Consider the following 26,840-nt stretch of genomic DNA (forward strand, 5'->3'; position numbering starts at 1 on the left):
ACCTGTCAAGTGGTCCCTGCCTCATCCTATAACCTATCACTACTTCTGTCCGTACCCCTCAATCCCCTTATCCTTCAGGAATTTATCCAAACCTTCTTTGAATCCCTGTAGTGTCTTCTGCCCTATCACAACCTCCAGGAGTGTGTTCCATGTGTCCACCACTCTCTGGGTGAAGAAGAACTTCCTGGCATTGGTTCTAAACCTGTCCCCTCTCAGTTTCTCCGAGTGCCCCCTTGTACTTGTTCCTCACAGTCTGAAGAATCTGTCCCTGTCTACCTTATCTATGCCTTTCAGGATCTTGAAAGGCATAGATAAGGTAGACAGGGACAGTGAAAAGAAACAATGATAAGAAAGAATAAGAAATGATAAATATATATATTTTAAAAACTGATCGATGAAGACCTAAGCAGTTGGGAGCATTTTGTCCCCGACGGCATTCTATGGAGTGTTTTATAAAAAAGTTAAGAAATCTAAGTATAAACATTCGCATGAAAGATTGGAAATTTGTCCAGCACTTAAATACTTTAGAGCTAGTACTATCTTTACTTAATGGATAGTTAGGACTGACACAGGAGATATAGGGCTCCTTTTACGAAGGTTGCTCTAGCGCTTTTAGCGCACGCACCGGATTAGCGCGCGAAAGCTGCAAAACTACCACCTGCTCAAGAGGAGGTGGTAACGGCTAGCGCGCATGATATTCCACACGTTAAAGCCCTAACGTGCCTTCGTAAAAGGAGCCCATAGTTACTTATTTATGTATTTAATTCATTTTCTATCCTGTTGCATAATTTCAGTAAATGTTTTGCCTGCCTTTTTTGTTTATCTTAACATTGTTACTTTTGACAATCTATTCCAGAGAAAGGAAAATGGTAAAAACCAGAGGGCATAATTTGAAGTTGAGGGGTGGTAGATTCCAGAGTAATGTTAGGAAATTCTTCTTTAGGGAGAGGGTGGTTGATGCGTGGAATGCACTCCCGAGGGAGGTGGTAGAGAAGAAAATGGTGACAGAGTTCAAACAAGCGTGGGATGAGCACAAAGGATCTCGAATCAGAAAACAATGGGTATACACTGAAGGAACTAAGGGCAGTACTGGGCAGACTTGCAAGGTCTTTGTCCCGTATATGGACATTCAGTTGAGGATGGGCTGGGGAGGGCTTCGATGGTTAAGATGGAGTGAGCTTAGATGGAGACTCCAGTAGAGAGAACCTAAGCACACTACTGGGCAGGGCTCTGGGCTTCTGGCCCAGAAATACCTAAGAGAAAGGACCGTTTAAATCAGGGGTGTCCAACCTGCGGCCCCGTGAAGTATTTTGTGCAGCCCCGGTCGAGGGCGATGCAGTGTTTTCCTCTGCTGCCCATGGGTGTTTACCGTCTTGTCGGCTCCATCCTCTGTCTTGCTGCAGCGTTTGTGCGGCCCCAGAAACATTTTTTTTGGCCAATGTGGCCCAGGAAAGCCAAAAGGTTGGACACCCCTGGTTTAAATTAAGGACTCCTTTTACTAGCTGTGCTAGCGGTTTTAGCGCACGCGCTACATGCTAACGGCTCCATAGAGCTGGCGTTAGTATTTTTGTATAGCACAGAGTTAGCGCACGCTAATCCTTAGCGTGCGCTAAAAACGCTAGCGCAGCTTAGTAAAAGGAGCCCTAAATGATTAATTTATGGAGCATGTATGATTGGGCAGGCTGGATGGACCATTTGGGTCTTTATCTGCCGTCATTTACTATATTGCTATGTTATTTGTGTGCTAGATCTCTCCTTTATGGTGGGCATGGGTTAGGAGTCTTCCTGTGGGAGTTCCAGGGGAAGGAACCTAGGTCAAAATCTGAAGTCTGCCCTGCAGAGAAGGAGATTCCTGGAACAGTATCAGAGGCTGAAGAAGGAATTATAGACTCCTTACAACAACAAATCTCCTGGTGACCATCACACATTTAACCAGGATCATCAAATCACCTACAGCACTGTTTAGGAGCCTCAGAATCCCTGAGTCTCTTAGTTCCCCTAATAACAGAGACCATTGCTGATGCAAGCCTTAGGGTGGAAACATGTACATATCAATTCTTTTAATTGATGGATTAAAGTATTCAGCACTATTGGTCACCTTCACTACTTCTTGTTTATGCTTTTATCGTGGGAAAGTGGCTTCTCCTGTGTTTTTTGTGCTAATGGGTTATATGGCAAGCTATACTTTCTTGATAATGGCTTTTTTTCTGCTTTTCTTCACGTTCCCTATATCAAAGGGTGGGGTTTTTTTTCTTGTTATTGCTTAAATCTCTATAAAAATTACACATTTTTAAAGGTTTGTTTTTGCATTTTACTGGGTCAGTTTATTTCAATAAATTAGCGCCCATCCTCCTACTCATTGTAAATGTATTTTCTGGCAGCAAGTGAGAAACACTGTTTCTTTAAAATACTGTCTGATTGATCTTTTAAAGTATGACAGCTGGCCCATTTTTAGGGCATGCTAAAAGCTGACTGCATCCCATTTGATTATCGATGAGCTCACACTACTATCATTCCTGCTTACAATACAGCTTGGTCACGTATTGTCTTGCCTGAATGCACAATGCGGGCTGCAACCAGTCAAATATAAATTAGAGCTCGCATGGTTTGAGGTTCGGCACAACCTTTCCAAGCTCATTTCAGGTGCGAGTGTCCTTCAAGCTTGCTGCATCCTGATTAATATCACTAATTATGTCCATGTCCAGTAATTACTAATATCAGTAACAATCTGCTCATGCTGCCGGGAGCTGAAGACATGCTGCAGTCGCTCACTCATGCATTTCTCCTTTATTGTATTTTCAAGAAAGTCTGTGTATATTCGGGTTTATGCTTGAATCTAAATAAATAAGCATGCACTGTAATTTTTTTTACAATAGTATTTGTGTATCATGTATATATTTATATATGTATATATACATTCTCACACACACATACATATCTGTATTTGATTTTCATGATTGCCATTAGTGACTTAGGTAAATTTAATTACTGCAGTTTGCTGCAGAGTGATCTGTGGGCTGTTTTAGTTCTTCCGGAATATTCCTTTTCATGTTTAGCTGTTTATTCAGCTCTAGAGTATGTCAGGCTTCAGCGTTCTTTCTGTGGTGTTTTTTATGTCTTGAAGTTAATGATGCATCCTTTCCACAGCTACTGACCCTGCTGAACTTCAGCTTCTAAAACAAACAAGTTGGATGTAGAGCTTGTCACTGGGTGGGGTGTTATGTCTAATGGAAGGCCCAGTGGTTAGGGAGTTTAATATTGGGTTTGGGTATGGATTTGGGGATGGGGTAGAGTAGGCATTTCTATATGCTGGGGTGGGGGTGAAGGAGGGGCTGACTTTGACCGTTACAACTGTCCCCTTTCCAGCAGGCACTTATGCATGCCACAGGGTAAATGGTGATATTTAAATGTTTTCTTCTTTAAAAAAAAACCAACAACTATATTTATGCAATTTATAATCACAAACCAAGCAAAACTGCATAAATGGAAATTCAGTCAAGCAATTACGCATATAGAACCTCAAAGGAAAAAATAACAGAGCCATTATTCAGTCCTCAATTATGGAGAGATCACAAGGAGTATAAAAAAAAAAAAAATTAAGTAGAATCCCAAACAGCTGAAATTCTAACCTTCAGCTACAGTATAAGTTAATGAGAATTCTCATTTAAACATTAATGGATGCCATTACAGACCCCATCTGACAAGCTTTTACTCATATGGCTGAAATGCTGACAGCTGAAAAGGAACAAAAATATATATTTCAAAGAATTCTATTTTATCACACATTTTCAAGGAAACTTAAGAATTGACCACCCAACTGAGTGACTCTAGTACAAAAAAGAAGAAATTCTTTCTACTTACGGTGTCACAAGACACATCTGGAAAAATTTAAACTTGCAAATTATAAAACAACTTGTGCCCATTTTAAAGATTTTTTCAGAAGCAAAAGAATCCAAAAGTGTTGCAACTACAACCATTTTAGATTTTGATCTTTCAAGCAACTCAGGGCTCCTTTTACTAAGGTGCGCTAGCGTTTTTAGCGTACACAGGAAGTTACCACGCGCTAGGTGGCTAGAACTAATGCCAGCTCAATGCAGGCATTAAGGTCTAACGTGCGCAGCAATGTAGCGTGTGCTATTCCACACGTTAAAGCCCTAACGCAGCTTAGTAAAAGGAGCCCTCAGTAATATTCCCTATAACTAGGGCCCCTTTTACAGAGCTGCGGGAGAGTCCCTGCGCGGCAAATGTTTCGCAGCCCATGGGAAATGAATGGGCTTTATCACATTTGCTGCATGAGAATCACTATCGTGGCTTTGTAAATGGGGCCCTAAATCTGAGGTTGCCTCCAATGCTAATAGACTAGGGGGCAGGAAGCCTTTGTTGTATATTTTCTATTTTATAATTATGAAATCAATAAAAATATTTTGAACATAAAATCTGTCTTTAACATGCTCACTAAACCAGTTCCAGCCAGTGTAGCGTGCATGTATTTTAGCGGCGGATTAGCAAAACGGCTTACCGAGGTCTTTTCAGAGGTCATTTCAGAGTCTCTGATACTGCCATGCAAAAGTAATACAACAAGGTCATTAATATTAAATCAATTCTCTATAATCACCGAGTGATTCTCTAACTTTGTGGTGCCACATTTGTGGCCAAAATTTGCCAACAGGTCTGAGCTGTCATTGCCTTACTTTCATACCAGTGCCTGAACACTGACTGGCTCAGGCACTAACAAAAAAGTAAGGTTTGTCAGCTCAGACCCCACCTCCCACACAAATTAAAATAAAACAAAAACAAATTAAAGATCAGCAGGAGAGATGCCCACTCTCTCCTGCCGTGTCGCACAATCACACAAAACTGCTTACCCTTCCCCCCCCCCAGTGGGAGAGATGCCCATTCTCTCCCGCTGCCAAGCAACGCCTCCTGACACACACCTGGAAACAGGAAAGATACCCACTCCTTCCTGCCGCCAAGCAACTCCCTCATCCTGACACCCTCTCTGGCAGCAGGAGAGATACCCACTCCCTCCTGCCATCAATCAACGCTTCCCATGACCAGTGGTGGGAGAGATACCCATTCCCTCCCCCGCCAAGCAATGCCTCCTGACACACCCATGGAAACAGGAGAGATAACCACTCCTTCCTGCCGCCAAGCAACTCCCTCCTCCTGACACCCCCCTCTGGCAGCAGGAGAGATGCCCACTCCCTCCTGTCATCAATCAATGCTTCCCATGACCAGTGGTGGGAAAGATGCCCACTTCTTCCCATCACTACGTAACCCCCACAACACCCTTCTGTGCCCCTGATGATCCCCCACTCCCTCCTCCTTACCTTGGCTGGCCAGAGGGATGCCTACTCCCTCCGGCCAGTAGGCCCGCCTTTTCTTTTTTTTCCATGAAATTTTATTAAGTTTTCAATTAAGTACACAATAAAAGAGAACAGTAACAGAATATCAATGAGCTTAACAGTACAGCAGTAAAGATATCAATACAGTATAGAAGTACAATTTCCATTTGCATGCAACATATCTGGGGAAAAGATTGTGATTTCTCTTTAGGGAAACAAGATTGGTCTTTATTTTGGAAAAAACTGCAAGACTATTGGCTTCTGCCAACATGTCTCAATCCATGTTTTTCCTTTATCACAAAGCCCTGTGGACCCCCACAAACTCTTATTGGCAGGCCTCCTCTCTTCCAACAATTGTTGGAATTGTGGACAAACTGTTGGCTCCCTGATTTATATGCTATACGAATGTACGTATGTATTACAATTTTGGAAAGATGTTTGGGAGATTATATCAAAAATATTTGATATTCAGCATTACATCTTTCTTAAATCTTACGTTCCAGGAGTAGTTCTATGTGAAAATCATGTTAAACTTCTAGATGCTCTTCTCTCCATAGCACTTAAACTCATTCTTTCCAATTGGAAGTCAGCCAACTCTCTTTCCTCGCATCACTGATAGCAGGCCCGCCTTTTCAAAATGGTGGGCCTTCCCCTCCCTAGTGCATCCTGGGATGCACCAGGGAGGGGCCTAAGGCTCTGATTGGCCCAAGTTGTTTAAGGCTCCCCCAAAGGGATTGTCCACCATCTTAGATCTCCCATACTGTCTAGATTTTTTTGTCTTTGACATAGATTTTCCTTGTAAGATAGGGAATCTACATCAGATATTATAGGCCAGCCCAGACCACTTCCACTCCATATGCCACAGTTTTTAAAATCATATATACGAACATAAGAATTGTTATACTGGAACCGACCAAAGGTTACACGAGAAAATGGAGTAGATTTTGCGTCGTTCATGGAGGAGAGTGTTTATGAGCAACTTGAAAAACTGAAAGTGGACAAAGTGATGGGACCAGACGGGATCCATCCAGGATACTAAGGGAGCTCAGAAAGGTTCTGGCGAGTCCTATTAAAGACTAGTTCAACAAATCTCTGGAGATGGGAGTGATTCCTGGGGATTGGAGGAGAGCGGATGTGGTCCCTATTCATAAAAGTGGTCACAGGGATGAAGCAGGAAACTTCAGGCCAGTGAGCCTCACTTCAGTTGTTGGAAAAATAATGAAAGTGTTGCTGAAAGAAAGGATAGTGTACTTCCTTGAATCTAATGGGTTACAGGATCCGAGGCAACATGGCTTTACAAAAGGTAAATCGTGCCAAACGAACCTGATTGAATTTTTTGATTGGGTGACCAGAGAGCTGGATCGAGGACATATGCTAGATGTAATTTACTTAGATTTCAGCAAAGTCTTTGATACAGTTCCTCATATGAGGCTGTTGAACAAACTTGAAGGGCTGAAGTTAGGACCCAAAGTGGTGAACTGGGTTAGAAACTGGCTGTCGGCAGACGCCAGAGGGTGGTTGTTAATGGAAGTTGCTTGGAGGAAGGAAAGGTGAGTACTGGAGTCCCTCAGGGTTCAGTGCTGGGGCCAATCCTGTTCAATATGTTTGTGAGTGACATTGCTGAAGGGTTAGAAGGAAAAGTGTGTCTTTTTGCAGATGATACCAAGATTTGTAACAGAGTAGACACCAAAGAGGGAGTGGAAAATATGAAAAAGGATCTGCAAAAGTTAGAGGAATGGTCTAATACCTGGCAACTAAAATTCAATGCAAAGAAATGCAGAGTAATGCATTTGGGGATTAATAATCGGAAGGAACCGTATATGCTGGGAGGTGAGAAGCTGATATGCACAGACGGGGAGAGGGACCTTGGGGTGATAGTGTCCGTAGATGTATAGGTGAAAAAACAGTGTGACAAGGCAGTGGCTGCTGTCAGAAGGATGCTGGGCTGTATAAAGAGAGGCGTAGCCAGTAGAAGGAAGAAAGTGTTGATGCCCCTGTACAGGTCATTGGTAAGGCCCCACTTGGAGTATTGTGTTCAGTTTTGGAGACCGTATCTGGCGAAGGATGTAAGAAGGCTTGAAGCGGTCCAGAGGAGGGCGACAAAAATGATAGGAGGCTTGCGCCAGAAGACGTATGAGGAGAGACTGGAAGCCCTGAATATGTATACCCTAGAGCAGGGGTAGGGAACTCTGGTCCTCGAGAGTCGTATTCCAGTCGGGTTTTCAGGATTTCCCCAATGAATATGCATTGAAAGCAGTGCATGCAAATAGATCTCATGCATATTCATTGGGGAAATCCTGAAAACCCGTCTGGCATACGGCTCTCGAGGACCAGAGTTCCCTACCCCTGCCCTAGAGGAAAAGAGAGACGGGAGATATGATTCAGACGTTCAAATACTTGAAGGGTATTAACGTTGAACATAATCTTTTCCAGAGAAAGGAAAATGGTAAAACCAGAGGACATAATTTGAGGTTGAGGGGTGGTAGATTCAAAGGCAATGTTAGGAAATTCTACGGAGAGAGTGGTGGATGCCTGGAATGCGCTCCCGAGAGAGGTGGTGGAGAGTAAAACTGTGACTGAGTTCAAAGAAGCGTGGGATGAACACAGAGGATCTAGAATCAGAAAATAATATTAAAAATTGAACTAAGGTCAGTACTGGGCAGACTTGCATGGTCTGTGTCTGTATATGGCCATTTGGTGGAGGATGGGCTAGGGAGGGCTTCAATGGCTGGGAGGGTGTAGATGGGCTGGAGTAAGTTTTAATGGCGATTTCGGCAGTAGGAACCCAAGCACAGTAACGGGTAGAACTTTGGATTCTTGCCCAGCAATAGCTAAGAAGAAAAAATAAAAAACATTTAAAATGAATCAGGTTGAGCAGACTGGATAGACCATTCGGGTCTTTATCTGCCATCATCTACTATGTTATGTTACTATGTCCATCAAGCCCAGTATCCTGTTTGCAACAGTGGCCAACCCAGGTCCCAAGTACCTAGCTAGATCCCAAGTAATAAAAGATTTTATGCTGCTTATCTACATACTGTATCTAAAAGCTGCAAGTCCAATTTACACCCATGCAAATTAAAAAAAGGATTACCCATTAGTCAATTTTTAAAACTGTACCACATTTTTCCTCATTTATAGATTTCAAAGTGCAGACACAAACTTCAAAAACAATTTACAGTAATGTGAATATTCTATAAAAGTGATAAAAACAGCTCCTTTGAGGGCACAGTTTGCTCAATGGGACTTATTAGTACAATATGCCCAGAATGAGCAGGAAGGTTTATTTTAAAAATTTCTATCCCGCTTATATACTAAGCGGGTTACAATTTATATACCACCTATCTTTTAATGTGACTCCTACCTTGCTCTAGACTATCTTCAACTATTGCGGGAATTATACATAATCACTGGCATTTGATACTGTTATTATCCATGCCACTAAAAGCAACCATCACGGCATTGCAGAGAAGCAAATCTATTGGAGAATATTTGTGTTCAGAAACAGTTTTTGTAACCCCGCTTGACAATCTTCACAGAAACAAAACAGGGAATTCTCTGTTCTAATGTTGCTGGATTCCTCAACAGTCTTCAACACTGTGAACCACAATATCATTGGGAAGCTGATGGGAATAGATACTGGTGTCACAGTATTTGCAAAGTTCAAATTCTATTTACCAGACAAGCAAGAAGTAGTTCTTTTCAACAGCACACCACCACTTTAGGCACTGAATCAACCCTATCTTTCTGTTTAATTTTTTCCCTTCTTTTTCTTATGCTGTGGTGTATCTTTCAGGACACTGTTTTGGGTGAAACCACTTCTGTTGCTCCACACTTGTCAACTTTTCATCAGCCACTTCCTCCTCCACCTGATGCTTTGTTTTCTTTACCTGCTTCTTCATTTCTGTAACCTCTACTACTGCATCCTCTTCATCCACCTCTTCTTCCATGTGATGTTTCTTTTTCTTCTTCTTTGGTTCTGATTTGTTACTAACCTCTAGAGCAGGGGTGTCCAACCTGTGGCCCGAGGGCTGCATGCGGCCCCATGAAGGATTTTGTGCTGCCCCGGTCGAGGGCGATGCAGTGTTTTCCTCTGCTGCCCTCGGGTGTTTACTGTCTTGCCGACTCCCTCCTCTGTCTTGCTAAAGCGTTTGCGCATTTGTGCGGCCCCAGAAACATTTTCTTCGGCCAATGAGGCCCAGGGAAGCCAAAATGTTGGACACCCCTGCTCTAGAGCCTTTCTGGCTTTTATGGGAGCAGGTTCTCTGTAGTCTCATCTCTCAAAGCAGCTGCAGCCAGAGTCTTTCGTGTTCTCTTCCCTCATAACATAACATAACATTTGTATACTGCACTACCCTTCAGATCTTTGCTGTTTAACAAAAGTAAAATTCTCGGATTGGTTACACCCTGAGGCAGCTTTAGGTGAAACGCTGGCCACTGTTGGTGTTCCGATCGAGCTTTTAAGATAAGTTTGAGTTTATTCTATTCAAACCATTGATCATGTTTATATGCACTACACTACAAAGAGCTTTTGATGCCCACGGGAGGTTTTTTTATGCCTATGAGGTTCCCTGCCTGAACACCTTAAGTCACATGTGTGGCGGTGGGAGGGCCCTTGTCTGAGGCTTTTCCTCCCGTAAAGGGTTTGTCCTTGCTCTTGCTGTGTTAGATATACTGTACACTATCCTTACTGCAATATCCTAGTGAATGTGTTATTTTGATCAAAAAGATAGACACACATCTGAATAATGGCCATTTTTGGAAAAAAAAATAAAAAACAACCCAAAACCCCAAGATAGATGTGAACATGGGTTCCGCAAAACATATAAACTCAGAGTTAAATGTCATATCGAAAACATCCCTTCACATGTATCCTCATCAAAAGAAATTATACAATGTGATATCCATCAGGTGAACTTTCTCAGGCGTAGAATGGAACTCACTTCTAGAGGGGCTACCTTTACTTCTGGAAGCAGTTGAAAGTCTATCTCAGACTTGGGCAACTCCGGTCCTTGAGGGCCGGAATCCAATTGGGTTTTCAGGATTTCCCCAATGAATATGCATTGAAAGCAGTGCATGCAAATAGATCTCATGCAGTTGAATTTCTCCAGCGTTTGTGCTGGAGTAAGATCCTGATTTGGAGTTCTCAGTCCTGCTTGAGGTCAGCAAACAATATATGATGAAATGTCAGAAACTGTGATGAAGTGGAGTCAGTCTTAAGCTCCTGATGATGTCTTAGGGTGAAACACAGAACTGTGTCGAGCTAAAATGTTTTCAAAGATCAAGTTTGACTGAATGAAAGTGGAGGCAAATCCAGTAAAAAATGGCGTGTAGAAGATAAATAGTTGAGAACTGTTACAGATAAGAAGATTAATCACTGAATACAGTGTTTTATTGAAGGGATGAATTTTAACTTTTTCTATTTCAGATAGATTGGGAGGGCTTCACTGTTTTGGAAAACAATTGTGTGTATGTTTAGTATGAAATAATGTTATAATATGCTTTAAAGGTTTTGATGGTGCTATATTATTATAATAAATGATGAATTACTTATAAGCATAAGAAGAAATATAAAATATAGCTCTTATTTGGGTATTTTGTTTATGCATATTCATTGTGGAAATCCTGAAAACCCAACTGGATTCCGGCCCTCGAGGACCGCAGTTGCCCATGTCTGGTCTAGCTCTTCTCCCTAGCCTTTAATACAGGGGTGTCAAAGTCCCTCCGCGAGGGCCGCAATCCTGTCGGGTTTTCATGATTTCCCCAATGACTATGCATGAGATCTATTTGCATGCACTGCTTTCATTGTATGCTAATAGATCGAAAGCATAGTCATTGAGGAAATCCTGAAAACCCAAATGGATTGTGGCCCTCGAGGAGGGACTTTGACACCCCCTGCTTTAATTCATAGGGAAGGGCCGCCCAATTCCGGTCCTTGAGATCTACTTGCAGGCCAGGTTTTCAGGATATCCACAATGAATACGCATGACAGAGATTTGCCTGCACTGCCTTCTTGGGATGCAAATCTCTCTCATGCATGTTCTTTGTGGATATCCTGAAAACCTGGCCTGCCAGTAGATCTCGAGGACCGGAATTGGGCAGCTCTGACTCACTATGTATTAAAGCAGGGGGTGTCAAAGTCCCTCCTCGAGGGCCACAATCCATTTGGGTTTTCAGGATTTCCTCAATGACTATGCTTTCGATCTATTAGCATACAATGCACTATGCATTCAGCATCTGGAGTTGCAAGCCACACACCTTGTAGCTAAAACCAAACCCACATACCCTATTTGATAGTACATTTAGGGCTCTTTTTACTAAGCCACGTTAGGGCTTTAACACGCGGAAAAGCGCGCACTACACTGCCACGCGCGCTAGACCGCATTGAGCTGGCGTTAGTTCTAGATGCGTAGCATGCGGTGTAGCGTGTGGTAATTTCCTGCATGCGCTGAAAATGCTAGCGCACCTTAGTAAAAGGAACCCTTAATTTGTTCTCAGTTTAGCTATCCATCACTGTACCCTCACAACTTTGTTCTACCCATTGTTCTATTTGTATGTCTCAACTGCACTTGATTCTCTGCTTCCGATTAAGATGTTTCATTGATTCGTGCTGACATTATGACAATTCTATCTGTATAATCTGAATGTTCTTTGAGTCTGTTAAGGTATGCCATTTGTATAGTGCTGATGGATGTTTATCATTTCTTTGCTATTTGAATTTCTAATAAGTTGCTTATTAAGGGGTTTCATTTGTACTGTGCTGACATTATAAGTATCGCATCTGTGTTAAATGAATGTTCCTCCATGCTGCTTGCTATGATATATATTATTTGTTCCCCGCTGACATTTATTATATTTCTGTTATAAGATTGTTCAACTTTGCTGCTTTAGTGTCTATGTTTCTGACAACGCATCATGTTATTCCTATTATTAGGATTCTATTTGCATTTGGTCATTTTACTATTGCAATGCTGTTAGCCAAAATTGTAAGTTTTATATCAAGCTATACTTGCTGTATACCACCGTGAGCGAATCTCTTATAAAAGCTGTTTAAAAAAAAAACAACCCATAATGTTTTGTCTTCCATAAAATCACTATTAAATCTCCTTACAGGTGCTATTTCTGGGATATTAAAATCTTGTAAAATAAAGCAGTGGTTCCCAACCCTGTCCTGGAGGACCACCAGCCAGTCAGATTTTCAGGATAGCCCTAATGAATATGCATGGGACAGATTTGCACGTCTGTCATCTCCATTATATGCAAATCTCTCTCATGTATATTCATAAGGGCTATCCCGAAAACCTGACTGGCTGGCGGTCCTCCAGAACAGGGTTGGGAACCACTGAAATAAAGGACTAGATTCTATAAGTGGTGCCTAAACATTCAACACAAAAAAAAACTGGAACCCCTTCTGGTCTTTATCAGCTCGACCCACCATGTCAGCTTCAATTTGTCAATCTACATTTTTTTATTCTGCATAGGGCCTATTAGACCCCTAATAAAATTGCCAAGTTTAAACTTTCAAGGCCTCTTTTACAAAGGCGCGCTAAGCATTTTAGCATGGATTTAGCGCACGCTAAATCAACACGTGTGCTAACCGCTAACGTGTCCATAACATGCACACATTAGCGTTTAGCACGCACTAAAAAGCTTAGCGCACCTTTGTAAAAGAGGAGGGTCAGTCTCTTCAGGGATGTGCTGGTCTTGCCATATGTAGCCTGGCACTCTTATACATCTTCTTTATAAATGTCCTAATGTACATTTATTCTGGTCAAGTATATGGTCTAGAAGAGTGGTTCACAACCCTGTCCTGGAGGACCATCAGGCCAGTTGGGTTTTTGGGATAGCCCTAATGAATATGCATGAGAAATTTGCATATAATGGAAGTGACAGGCAGGCAAATCTGCTCCATGCATATTCATTAGGGCTATCTCCAAAACCCGACTGGTCTGGTGGTCCTCCAGGACAGGGTTGGGAACCACTGTTCTAGAATACTTTCTATCATTCAATTAGATAACAATTTACCTATCTCTTATAAATCCATTATAATATGCTCCTCAAACCCAGATATCTCGATCCCATCAAAGTTCATCAAAATATTTTGACACTATGATTGCTCTGGCTATCCATCACATTGCCTGTAATTAGAAAGATAACTCTAACCCCCTTTTCTATTAAACTGTGCTAGCAGTTTCTAGTGCAGAGAGCCATGCTGAATGGCCCACGCTGCTCCTGACGCTCATGGGTGGGCCATTCAGAGCGGCTCACCATGCTAAAAACTGCTATCGTAGTTTCGTAGAAGAGGGGGTATAATTAATTTTCACAAATGGTGGAATCACTTGTGCATAATTAGAAAATATGAAGAAATAGGTTGGTTATGCATATTTGTAAGTTGAATGTTACATTACATTACATTACATTACGGATTTCTATTCCGCCTATACCTTGCAGTTCAAGGCGGATTACAAAAGATTTGACTGGACATTTCCAGAGATGATCACATTACAGAGGATTTTACTGGACATTTTCCAGTGAGGATACAAATTTTTTTTTTTTTTTTTTTTTTCTTGGGGATCTTATGGGTTGGATAGAAAACTGACAGTGCCTAGCAGTGTGATATTAGCAAATGGAACACAGTTAGAGTAGGCAAGATTACAATCTTTTTATGGTCTGTTTATATGAAGGGTGATTAGGTGTGATACTTGGGGGAGGATTGTCTGGTGGTAGATGAGTTCAGTCGAGGTAGGTGAATTTTCTGGAGGTAGGTGAACTTAGCTGGAGGTAGGTGAAGTGGTTTAAGGTTTTTGGATGAATTTTTTAAAAAGCAGGGTTTGTGTATTGCACTTTTAAAGTTTAGAAAATCAATAAAGAATTAAAAAAAAGAAAATATGAAGAAATAATAGCTTTCAAACAAAACAATATTGCTGGTTTCACTAAGAAATGGGCCCACTAGATGATTTTTGTAGAAACTTGGGGCTCCTTTTACTAAGCTGCGTTAGGGCTTTAATGCGCGGAATAGCACACTAGACCTTAATGCCAGCATTGAGCTCGCATTAGTTCTAGCCATGTAGTGCGCGGTGTAGCATGTGGTAATTTCCTGCGTGCGCTAAATACGCTAGCGCACCTTAATAAAAGGAGCCCTTAATTGGTAATCTCGCTTAATTCCTTTTTTCTCTGAAATGGAAATTTCCAGCTTTTGTGTATTTTATTTTATTTATGCTTAATTTGTGTTAGGTTGTTTCCTTTGTAATGTTGTTTTCTTTACAATGATGTAATATAGTATGTATCTATTATATGTACTATTGTATCTAACGTATGCATCTGATGTATTATTTTTTGAAAAATAATTAAACATATTAAAATAAAAACAGCACTCAGCGATATTCTATAAACAGTACTCACAGATAGGTGCTGTTTATAGAACTTGGTACTAGGAATTGCTCTTAACTTTAGGCATGGCTATTTACATCAACTAAAACATGGTATAAATTCTCATGCCTAAATTAGGCATGTACATTGCAGGAACACCTCTGATTCGTCCATGACCCTCCCATGGCCACGCCCCCTTTTTCAAACCATGCATAAAATTTATACACAGATCCCATGCCTAAAAATATGCACATAAATTTTGATTAATTCCAATTAGATCCAATAGTTGTTAATATTCCAATTATTGGTGCTAATTGGATCATTATTCAATTAAATTGTGCAAGTAAATTTAGCACGTAGAATTAGGCTGAATATGGCTGCATGGTCTGAAATAGAAATTGGTACAATTTTTGCTCTACTACAAATGGAATTAAGGATTTTAGCATTAAAAATATGAGTATGTTTGGTGGGCATGTGAATTAAAAGTGGACTCTTTCCCAGTAGTGTGAAGAACCCTCCATACATCAATGATTCCACATTCCTTCACATTCCTTTTCTACTACCTTTGTAACTGCTTAATCTGGACTTCACTGCAGTTGAACTATTTATTCAAGAGACCATCTAATGGCTGGTTAAAGTTCCCTCTTATTATAATCTGCATATTGCTCATAAGAACATAAGAGTTGCCATACTGGGACAGATAAAAGGTCCATCAAACCCAGCATCCTGTTTTCAACAATGGTCAATTCATGTCACAAGTACCTGTCAAGATCCCAAAGAGTAAAACAGTTTTTATGTTGCTTATTCTAGAAATAAGCAGTGGATTTCCCCAAATCCATTTTAATAGCTTATAGACTTGTCTGTATAGGAAATTATCCAAATCTTTTTTAAACCCTACTAAGCTAACTACTTTTGCCACATTTTCTGGCAAAGAATTCCAGAGTTTAATTATTTATTTTTAAATGTATAGACTGCTTAAATTAAGTGAAGAAATATTTTCTCTGGTTTGATTTAAATCTCCTACTTAGTAATTTCATTGCATGGCCCCTAGTCCTAGTACTTATGGAATGAGTAAACAAGCAATTCACATCTAACCATTCCACTCCACTCAGTACTTTACAGGCCTCTGTCATATCTCCCCTGAACTATCCCTTCTCCAAGTTGAAGAGTCGAAGCCACTTTAGCCTTTCCTCATAGGGAAATTGTCCCATCCCCTTTATCCTTTTTGTCTCCCTTTTCTATACCTTTTCTAATTCCACAATATCTTTTTTGAGATGCAGTGACCAGAGCTGAACACAGTATTTGAGGTGTGATCGCACCATGGAGTAATACAAAGGCATTATAATATTCTCATGTTTGTTTTCCATTCCTTTCCTAATAATTCCTAACATTTTATTTGCCTTCTTGCCTAATCAGCTTAGTAGAACTTTCATGGAAGCATTCAGGGGAATCATCCACAGAGGTGTAAATATTAAAAAGCAGCGATTGTTTGCCACCAACTTGAAATATGAGCCCTGTGTTAGAAAATGTATCTCGGCTGATTTCTGAATCAAAATTGTAACTGCTTTTTGGGCAGCCAAGTTTTAACTTCCACTGTTGTCAGAATTTGTAAAGCTTGCAAATAATGCAATATTTTTGCAGCCACTGATCTTGGATTTATGAAGTGGGTGAGATTGTATTGAAAGGTCACTTTGGTCAGCCACAAAACTTAGAGACTTGAAGAAAGCACAGATGTTTTATTCAGCATATGCGGACTCCTGAGCCCCCAAGCTGGCAGCTTCAGAAGTCCCGAAACCAGAAAGTTACAATGATATTTATACATTTTTCTGGCTATACAACTGAATGCTTGAAAAAACTTCTCACGTGTTACTTTGGTCCTAAGCTCACATTAGCAGGTCACTAGCAGGTCACTTATCTAAGCCCTGCAGTCTTTCTGTTATATATCCAGGAGGGCGGAATACAACATTGTGTATGCTGAGATAACCATAAGAGGCTAAAACGCCCAAGCTACACCACCCAGTGTAAGCAGCCTAGAACATGAGATAAGTCAGGTCTGCAATTAAACATAATTCAGCATTTTATTAAGGAGAAAACTTAGTTCAACACTCAGGAAAACCAGTCCCAGACTACTTCAGTATGTGATCAGTCCTCACAATCTCATTTTAGTTCTGCTAGAATCAAATCATACCCCCTCTTTTACTAAGGTACACTATGCTTTTTAGCGTGTGATAAACATTAGCGTGCATGTTAGCCTATGGACACGTTAGCAGTTAGCACACGCATTAATTTAGCGCATACTAAACACGCGCTAAAACGCTTAGCGCACCTTAGTAAAAGAGGGCCATAGTGCGTTATTTGTTCTTTACTAGCAACCATTTTCTTGGGAGGGATATGCTTAGAACAGCAGAAAAAAAACCCTGAGGGGTTGCAGTTAGCTACCTCAGGCAGAAGCACATGGCTACTAAGAGATCTACGCGTATATTCAGTGATGTAGCGAGGGTGAGCGGTGCCCCTCCTCGCTCTCTTCTCCACCCCCACCCCCTTGTCGCACCTGCACGCCTATTACCTGCACCTTTTCAACTTTGGCACGAGCAGCCACCAACTTGCTGCCTGCATCTGCTTCAGCACTCTCTCTGACATCACTTCCTAGGCACGGGTGCCAGAAGTGACGTCAGAGAGAGCGCCAAAGCCAATGCAGGCAGCATGTTGGTGGCTAATCACAATGAAGTTAAAAAGGTTTGGGGGAAGGGAAGGGGTGCGGCAGGGGAAGGAGTGGGAAAGGGATGTGGGAAGAAGGAGGGGTGCCATTGCCCTGAACATTTTTAATATTATGTTATTATTTAAAGTTCGAATTGTATTTTATGTTGAACCATTTTTAATATTATGTCATTATTTAAAGTTTGTATTGTATTGTTTCCCACTCAATGTATTTTAAATTGTACATCGCTTTGAATTATGATTAAGCGATTAATCAAAAGAACCATTAAACTTGAAACTTGAACACTACGGCGCCCGGGGCAGATCCCTCCCCTTGCTATGCCACTGCGTATATTACTGGGCGCAAGATGCAGAAAGTTAATTTTGCACAGTAGACATTAGTGCACAACGCATTCAAATAAATGGCAACAAGGCTATTAGCTATTCTGCCTAAATGCAGAGAACTGCTTCATAAGACTTTAAGGCAACCATAACATGGGAGCCTGAAGGATTGAGGTGGAGGAGTAGCCTACTGGTTAGTGCAGTGCTCTTTCAACTTGAGCTTTTTGTAACACTGGGCAAGTCAATTAAACCCTCTATTATCCCACCAGGGACAGAGAAAGTACAATAGCTATATGTAATATGTAACCTGTTTTGGTCATACCACAGAAAGATGGTGTATCAAGAATCTAATCTAATCCAAATGCCAGGAGGTGTAAAAGGGTTACCTCACCTTTCTGTGGCGGTTGTATAAGAGCAGAAAAGTTAATATTTATTTATTCTATTTGTGCGTCGCACATACCTATGCAAGCTCTTGGCGACATTACAGAGGAAGGGGTTAGAAGAGGGTAGGGAGGACAATGGAGGGCAGGAAGATACAGGAGGAGAAGAGGATACAAGTGATTAGGTGTCAAATAGATGAGTTTTCAGTTTCTTCCAGAATTTGGTGTGGTTAGGTTCCATCCTGGTCATTTCAGTAAGGTCATTCCAAGTTTTTACGCCTAAAAAGGTGAGCATGGAGTGGAAAACATGTTTGTATTGCAGATTTTTTGTGGAAGGGAGATTTAGAAGTATTCTGTTGAGGGTTCTGCGGGAAGTAGACCATGCCTTGGAAAAGAGCTGGATGAGAAGAGCTGCAAAGTTTCCGTAAAGTATACGGTGAATGATGCATGAAGTTCTGAAGGTTATTCGTGACGGGATGGGTAGTCAGTGCAGTTGCCGGATGAAGGCTGTAATCGAGTCATATTTTCTCAGATTGAAGATTAGTCTGACAGCGGTGTTTTGGATGAGTTGCATTTTGTGAATCAGAGTGGTGTTGATATCTACCTGGGCCTCCAGGCTGCCACCTGCACCCAGAGATTACCTCCTGATCCTGCATCCGATCACCACTGACCTTATTCCCTGCTGACACCCCTCAAAAATGAAAACAGACCTAGTATCTGGCGAACCCCTGGTCCCCTGACCTCCCTCCCCCAGTGTACATTGAAGAAAAAGCAGGCGTGCGATACCCACTTGCTCCTGCCTCTGTGGTGCCATCTTCACAACTGGCAGTACTTGGCCCCACATAGTGCATCCTGGAACACACCTCTTAATTTTCTACTTATTGGTAGACTGACCATGCAGTATATTCCAGGATACACCATGCAGGTTGAAGACTGCAATGTGGAAGCAGAAATGAGTGGGCATCACTTCTGCCGCTTCTTCAAGGTACACCATGGGGTCTGGAAGGTCTGGGGAGGGGGGACTCAGGAGGGTTGAGGGTGCCAAGGCACTACAGCTGTATTTTAGGAGAATCAAGAATGGTAGAGTTCACTTGATTTGGGGCCTCGAGGTGGTTACAGGATTATAGGTCATCATGAGGGGTTGGGGAGATCAGATGAATGGAGGGGTTAACTTCGGGGTGGTAGAGGACTGGGGAATTTTTTGAGAGGGTATGGAGGTGATCTCTTATGCATCTGCAGATTTTAAAAATGTTTCTCTTCCTATCAGTACGTAAGCCAATCACCATTCATACACTGACAGGCAAGGGGACATTTTAGTTAAAAGCTATGGATTACTGCCATTGTGCCATTGTTATAAAGCATTGGATTACAGCAAATGCTTTATAACTTTACTGTACTTTGAATGTTTATTGATTACTGCATCTAGGTGGCAAATTTTTATGGTTAGTTCACATTCAAAGATATGTGCTTAGTGGCCTTAAGCGCAGCTTTCTGCATCAACCGCTGAATAAGCCACTTTGGGCTCCTTTTACTAAGGTGTGTTAGCGTTTTTAGTGCATGCAGGATCTTAGCGTGTGCTAAATCCACGCTACGCTTCTAGAACTAATGCTAGCTCAATGCTGGCATTAAGGTCTAGTGTGCGCGGCAATTCAGCACGCGCTATTCCACGCTTTAAAGCCCTAGCACACCTTTGTAAAAGAAGCCCTTTGTTTTTGCTGCATTAGGTGACAGAAATATTTAAATTCATATTTCTCTTCAAACTTGATCACTTTTATCCACTTTGGTCTGCAAAATCTATATCTTGCATTAGGGGGGTTGAAGGAGGTCTAATATTTGGTATCCATCTCTCTTTATTATTACTAACGTTCATGCAACCAAGTGCGTTAACTCATACTGTTTGTATGAATGTTAACATTGCTGCGGGCCCCATATGGCAATGTGAATACATGCGCAAATACATAAAAACTATTTCACAATTTTAATTAGCTTACTGGGTATTAGTGCTGGATATACTATGCTTTACAAATTCTTCATGGCCTCTCTTTTTGTCCAAAGAACATGAAGTGCTGACTCATTGTACTGAATATGCTGACTCACTGTAGTTTTATGGTGGATCTGGCACCTCATTAAAGAAAGAAGAGATGAGACTCTTAAAACACTGCTTGAATGAATCATAGCATCACTTGGAATTATTATATAAAGTTCCATTAAGAAAATGGTAGAAACTCTACCTTGCAACATTTTACATACAGCTGCCAATCCTACCTTTTATATGCTATTTTAATTACTTAGCATGTCTTAAAAAAACTGGTACACAAAATGAAAACAAAACATTGGCATTTTTAATCCAGCCATGGATTTCACTGCTTTGGCAGGAAATCAAAGCAGCATAAAATCTCCAGTTTGTTTGCCGACTACAGCTGTGCATCGTATTTTAAACTATACTTTGTAGTGATTACAATTAAAGCAGAAACTATGATTATGCCAATTTTAGAATCATGCATTTCCTATAAGAAAAACTTCTGTCTGGCATCTGAATGTCAGGTATTTCAATGTACCCCATTGCTTCACCTATCTGTTTGTTGTTGTTTTTTTTTTAGTGTTAATAAATATGTGGATATAGGGGTATTAGGCTGCTATTCAGTGTCATTTTTTAAACTTTCAACAAGATAGTCTACTGGTACAGGAGGTAGAGTAGGTCCAGTGCCATACCAAGGACTATGTGAGAGGTGTAGCCTTACAAGACGCACATATGGAGGGTTGAAAAATTGCTTCCAAACTACTGTCTCCTCTCATTAACAATGGTGAAGTGTGGTGAAGGAGAGGAAGAGAGTGGAATGCCAAGGGGCCTGGATACTTCAGCTCAAGGGCTCAATTCCATCTCCTCTGCTGCCTATAATGTACCCCTTTACATACTGTGACAAGCACATGAATTCATACCACACAGCAACAACCACTATCAGGTACCAGGTAAATAGGAAGAGCTCATCATGGAGAACAGGGATTCCTATGACTCAAGGGAAAAGGAATTGGGAACAAGTCCCTATAAACAGGAGTTCATTAGAAGTTGACATAGGAAGTAAGAAACAATCGCTGAAGGGAGTGCAGTTCCTCCACCAATGAGAATGACACAATGACTCAGCAATTTCTACGGCAACCCAGGGGGAGGGTATGGTTGTTAAGTTCTCATTGGCTCAAAAGCAATACTTGATGCAGCCAGGTAAGAGGGGTTTAGGACTTCCTGTGGGCCTTCCTGTTTACCCATTCAGGTAGCCTGAGAAAGATATAGGAGCAATGGAAATAGAACCAGCACCAAAAGAAAGGCCCAGGAAGCCAGAGAAAAATATGCATAAAGATTATGAAGAAAATGGTTACTGAAATATCTATATGCTTTTTGGGGGGGCTTTTCTGTTTCTAAAATAGAAGCAGATGAAACAGCCCGTAAGATATATAATGAACTGTGGGTAGAGGCCTTCCCAACCTGCTTCTTGTCTTTTTTGTTTCTAAGGTTACCAGATATCCACAATTTGGGGTGATTGCCCCCCAATTTCAGACCACCCTTGACTCCCTCCTCTATTGTAACCTCCTATCCCCAATTCCAGTAATGAGGATTGAGGTGCTAACTGCCCCCAGAAATGTAGCAACACAGAGGGCCTTTTCTTACCCTATGTAATACACAATTTCTCTATCTTGCCACCCTCCATGGTCTATTGTGCCTCCCCCATCCCCACCCCCAACCCTCTTCTGAACTCTGCAGAAGCCCCAACCCTCTTCTGTACTTTGCAGAAGGGCCAACATCTAGCAGAAAAACAACACTTGGAGAAATCCATGTTACAAGTCTTGGCTGGGTACCACTGATGGCATGGAGGTAGAACCTGATTGAGACTTGCAGTACTCTTGAGTAGAGGCTCTGCCATGTGACAGGTTTTTGTTGGTTTTTTTTTGTTTGTTTGTTTAATGCTAATAGTGAAGCATAGCACAAAATAAGATTTGAGGGTAGAGATATGAGTAAACCCTGGTGTGTGTGTGTGTGTGTGTGTGTGTGTGTGGGGAGGGCGGGAGTAGGAAGAAGGGGAAAGGAGACTAGAAGAGGACGAAGAGATAGAGGTAAAGATGCTGAACTCAGAGAAGAGTTGGAGAAGAGAGAGAGGTAGAGTTACTGTACTGGAAGGGGGGGGGGGGAGAGAGAGAGAGATGCTAGACTAGAAAAGAGGATGAGAGAAGAAAGAGTTACAAATGCTGGACCAGAAGGGCAATGATGGAAAGGTTTAAATGCTGAACTAGAAAGAGAGAGGAGAGAGGTAGAGATGCTGTTCAGTGGTCAGTATGAAAGAGAGTTGGAGATACTGGACTAGTTGGAGGGAGGTGAATAGAGAAGTGGAATTGCTGAGACCAGAAGATTGAGGAGAAATGAGATAGAGATGGAGGTGTTGGATTAAAAGGACAAGGAAAGAGGAATGAGATGTAGAGATGTTGGGCTAGAAGGGCAAGAAAAGAAGAAAAAAAAAAAGATAAAGATGCTGGACTGGAGAAGAAAAGAAAGAAGAGAGGTGGAGATGTTGGACCAAAATGAGAAGGAGGCAAGAGAGATATGTGAAGATGCTGGACTGGAAGGGAAAAGAGGAAGAAGAAAGAGATGGAGATGCTGAACCAGAAGGGTGAAGAGGATGAAGAGAGGTGGAGACTCTGCTCCAGAAAAGCAAGTGGGAGGGGGAGATTATTGGGCCAGAAAGGAGAATAGGAAGGAGAAAGCGGTGGATATGCTGCACTTGAAGGGCAAAGGGAGATACAGGACAGATGCTAGACAAAAATGGGGAAGAGGGTAGAGAGAGGGGTAGATGCTAAACTAGAAGGGAAGAGAGGAGAGAGAGGTGGAGGTGTAGAGCAGTGGTAGCAAGGACAGAATGGTGGAGATTCTGGACTGGAAAGGGGAGGAGAAAGGAGAGAGAGGTAGAAATTTTGGGAGAAAGGGCCAATGGGGAAAGAGAGAAATATTCATTTGGGGAGAGAGTGTAAAGAAGGAATAGAGAAATAAACTGTTGGAGGAAGAGGATGAGAAGTGGAAGGGAGAGGAGGAATGGGACATAAGAATAACCATACTGAGTCAGCCCATTCTCATGGTGTCCAATCCAGGTCACTAGTACCTGGCAAAAACCCAAATAGTAGCAACATTCCATGCTACTGATACAGAGCCAAAGAAAAGGAGACATTATCAAGAGAAAGTGGTAGAAACATACGTAGAGAAGGAAAAATATTCCAATGTCCACTGATGAAGGAAAGAGACAAAGAAAAAAGAGACAGAACTGAAACAGAAAAATAAAGAAACCAGAGTAAAACAAAAGGAACAGATGAGAAAGAGAGAGAGAGAGAGAGAGATGCAGAACAACAAAACCAAAGCCAGAAACACCAAAAGTTGGATATTTTTGATAGATAAGGTTATTATATGATAGATATTTCATTAGCGTAGTCTTTAAGAAGCTGAACATATGTACCATATGTAACATATGGTAACACTCTGCATTTATTTTAAATGTTTACTGCCTCTGGTTAAATTAGCATCAAATATTCAGTGCTGGGTCATGTCCGACAGTTTACCAACCCCCCCTCCCCGATCTACTTATATCCCTAGTAGTCCAGCAGTGGTCACTGGGGACAGAAGCACAGCCCCTTCAGTTCTGCTCCTTGCAATGCCCTTCCAAAATTGCTGTCATGACTTCTCGTAACAGCTCATGGTACTTCACAGCAACCATTTTGAAAGGGCACTTCAAGGGGTAGGAGTGAGGGGGCCACACTCCTGCCCTCAACGATGACTGCTGGGATACAGATAGGCCTGGGGAGCCTACTAGATGGCTGTGGGATTGGGGGGCATTCCAGAGGAGAGGGGGAGGACTGCTTGATGCCCTCAGACTGGGAGGGAAGGGGCTTTATCAGAAAGGTGGGAAAGGGTTCCAAGACTCAATTTAAAAAAATATTATGTGGTGCTAGTACCTGCATAGTTTATCAGCCATATTTAGGACAGCATTTCAGCTGTCCTAAATTAGGTTGCTTAGCTATGCGTGTGTCAGCACTGAATATCACCAGCACTCACATGACCCCTGGCTCCTCTCTAACACCACCCCCTGTCCTGCCTCTGACCTGCCCATCTTTTCACCTCCTTAAATCTTCTATTTTGAATAGATTTACTGTTCTGCAGGACACGGCCTAATTCAGGTAAATAAGAGCAAATATGGCCAATTGTGTCCAATAAGAGGAATACTTTCTTTCTATTCTTTTCCTTCCATGAGGATATAAGCCTACATAGGGGGACACTCGATGAAGTTACAGGGAAATAGTTAGCTTTGAAACGCATTGCCAGAGGATGTGGTAAGAGCAGATAGCGTAGTTGGTTTTAAGAAAGGTTTGAACAATTTCCTGGAGGAAAAGTCCATAGTCTATTGAGAAAGACATGGGGGAAGTCTCTGTTTGCCCTGGATCGGTAGCATGGAATGCTGATACTCTTTGGATTTTGGCCAGGTACTAGTGGCCTGGATTGGCCAACGTGAGAACAGGCTACTGGGCTTGATGGACCATTGGTCTGACCCAGTAAGGTTATTCTTATGTTCTTATTGGTTAGTAATTTACAGATTGTATCTAAACCATTGCTGAGGAGCCTGGAAGAAAGGGTGACCTAGAGGTTACAGTAGGGTTACTAGATTTTACTCTCATAAAATCCGGACCCATAGCTCAGCCTCCGGCCTTCCCAGTTCCACTCAGCACTGCCACGTTCTGCCCCCAGCCCCTCCCCCTCAGCCTGTCCTCGTCCTCGGGACCGCATCAGGAGGGCACCTGCATGGATGCAACACAATCGCATATGATGTCACCACGTTGCATCCATGCACGCACAGGTACCCTCCGATGCAGTCCCAATGTGGAAGCTTTTCAAAACTCAAAGTGCCAGGTTTTGAAAAGCCATCCAGATGCCCAGACATGTCCTCTAAAAAAGAGGACATGTCCAGGTTTGGACGTCTGGTAACCCTAGGTTAGAGCTACAGTCTGAGATTGTGGGTTAAAACCCCGTGCTGCTCCCTGTGACCCTGGGCAAGTCACTTAATCCTCCACTGCCCCAGATAGATTGTGAGCCCGCTGGGACAGACAGGGTAAATGCTTAAAGTACTTGAGTGTGAATGTCAAACTACAAAAAGGCAGTATAAAAGTCCCGTTCCCTTTCCTATCTGGTCTGACTCAGTGCAGACTGCAGGGCAGGTCAGTATGAATCTGGATGTCAGATATGCAAAATTTTTCTCCAAATCTTAGAGTATTCTAGACTCAGAATTACAATGACTAGAAGCAACAAATATGTTCAGAATGGCCGGGACACTGTCATCATTCAAATATAAGTGCAGCCCATAAATCTTTAAAAATCACCAGAGAGCAGGAACATTTTCCGAATATTATTAGCATTCTGAAGCATTTCTCATACCTTCAGAAGAAAGGAGCTGGAGAGAACAATAGAAGCAGTCCCTTGAAAAATAAATTGTAGAAATGGAGGTAGTCAAAAGAGGCTTCACTTTTCTACAGGTTTGATGTTTTTTCATCATAATTATCCTGGGCCAATTAATCACTTAATTCATTTACAAAGTAACAGAGGAGCAGGCTTTGAAAATCTTGCAGTTTGTATGATGCCTTTAATTAGGGATAATTAAATACTGTGGTAAACCTGATTATACCTCTGAGCTTTGCTTAATCTTAAATTAAACAAGTTCTTATAGTCCCCTTAACTGTATTTAACATTCTGTAAGATGAATTCAAGAGAAAAGAAACAAATTGAAGATCACATTTTAGGATCTGTAGCTAAGCACTATAAAATAGATGTGTACTTGTTTGAAACGATATGGGAATTTCCCATGTCCTTTCATGTTGTCAAATGAAACTGAACATTTTTTTTGGCTTTTCGTGTGCTAAGGGTGCACTCTTCCAAGAGAACCATCATATGTGCACTGGGGTGGGATTGGCTGCTCTAGGTTTGGGAAGCCTTAAAGCAGGGGTGTCAAAGTCCCTCCTTGAGGGCCGCAATCCAGTCGGGTTTTCAGGATTTCCGCCAATGAATATGCACGAGATCTATTCGCATACAATGAAAGCAGTGCGTGCAAATAGATCTCATGCATATTCATTGGGGAAATCCTGAAAAAACGACTGGATTGCGGCCCTCGAGGAGGGACTTTGACACCCCCTGCCTTAAAGAGAATACAGAGCAGGAGGAGGCCGCTGAAAAGTTCTCAGCCCAAACAACAAAGTTGGGGCAATCTCCCTCGAGGGCTATACACTTAGGCCCTCTTTTACTAAGGTGCGCTAACCGATTAGTGCGTGCTAAACGCTAACGCGTGCATGTTAGTCTATGGACACGTTAGCATTTAGCACGTGCTAACTGGTTAGCGCACCTTAGTACAAAAGGGGGTTAATCCAGTGATTTTCAACTTGTTTCATTCCATATTTTTCCGATGGAACAAAAAAAGTGTTGAGTGGTGTTTTCCTGCTGGTGATGAAGATTGTCTGGCCCGATGTGGAGTTTATTTGACCGATGATGACAATGAGCTTGCTATTATACTATTGTGTGCTGTTTTGTGATGCTCCTGTTTGTTTCTGAGGTCTTTTTCTCCACTTTAAGTAGTGTAGAACTCAGGCTCTCTTTCCTCTCCAGCAGAAAAGTTGCTATATAGTTTTGGAGATT

Source organism: Geotrypetes seraphini, chromosome 5 (genome assembly GCF_902459505.1).
Source record: "Geotrypetes seraphini chromosome 5, aGeoSer1.1, whole genome shotgun sequence".
Lineage (NCBI taxonomy): Eukaryota > Metazoa > Chordata > Amphibia > Gymnophiona > Dermophiidae > Geotrypetes > Geotrypetes seraphini.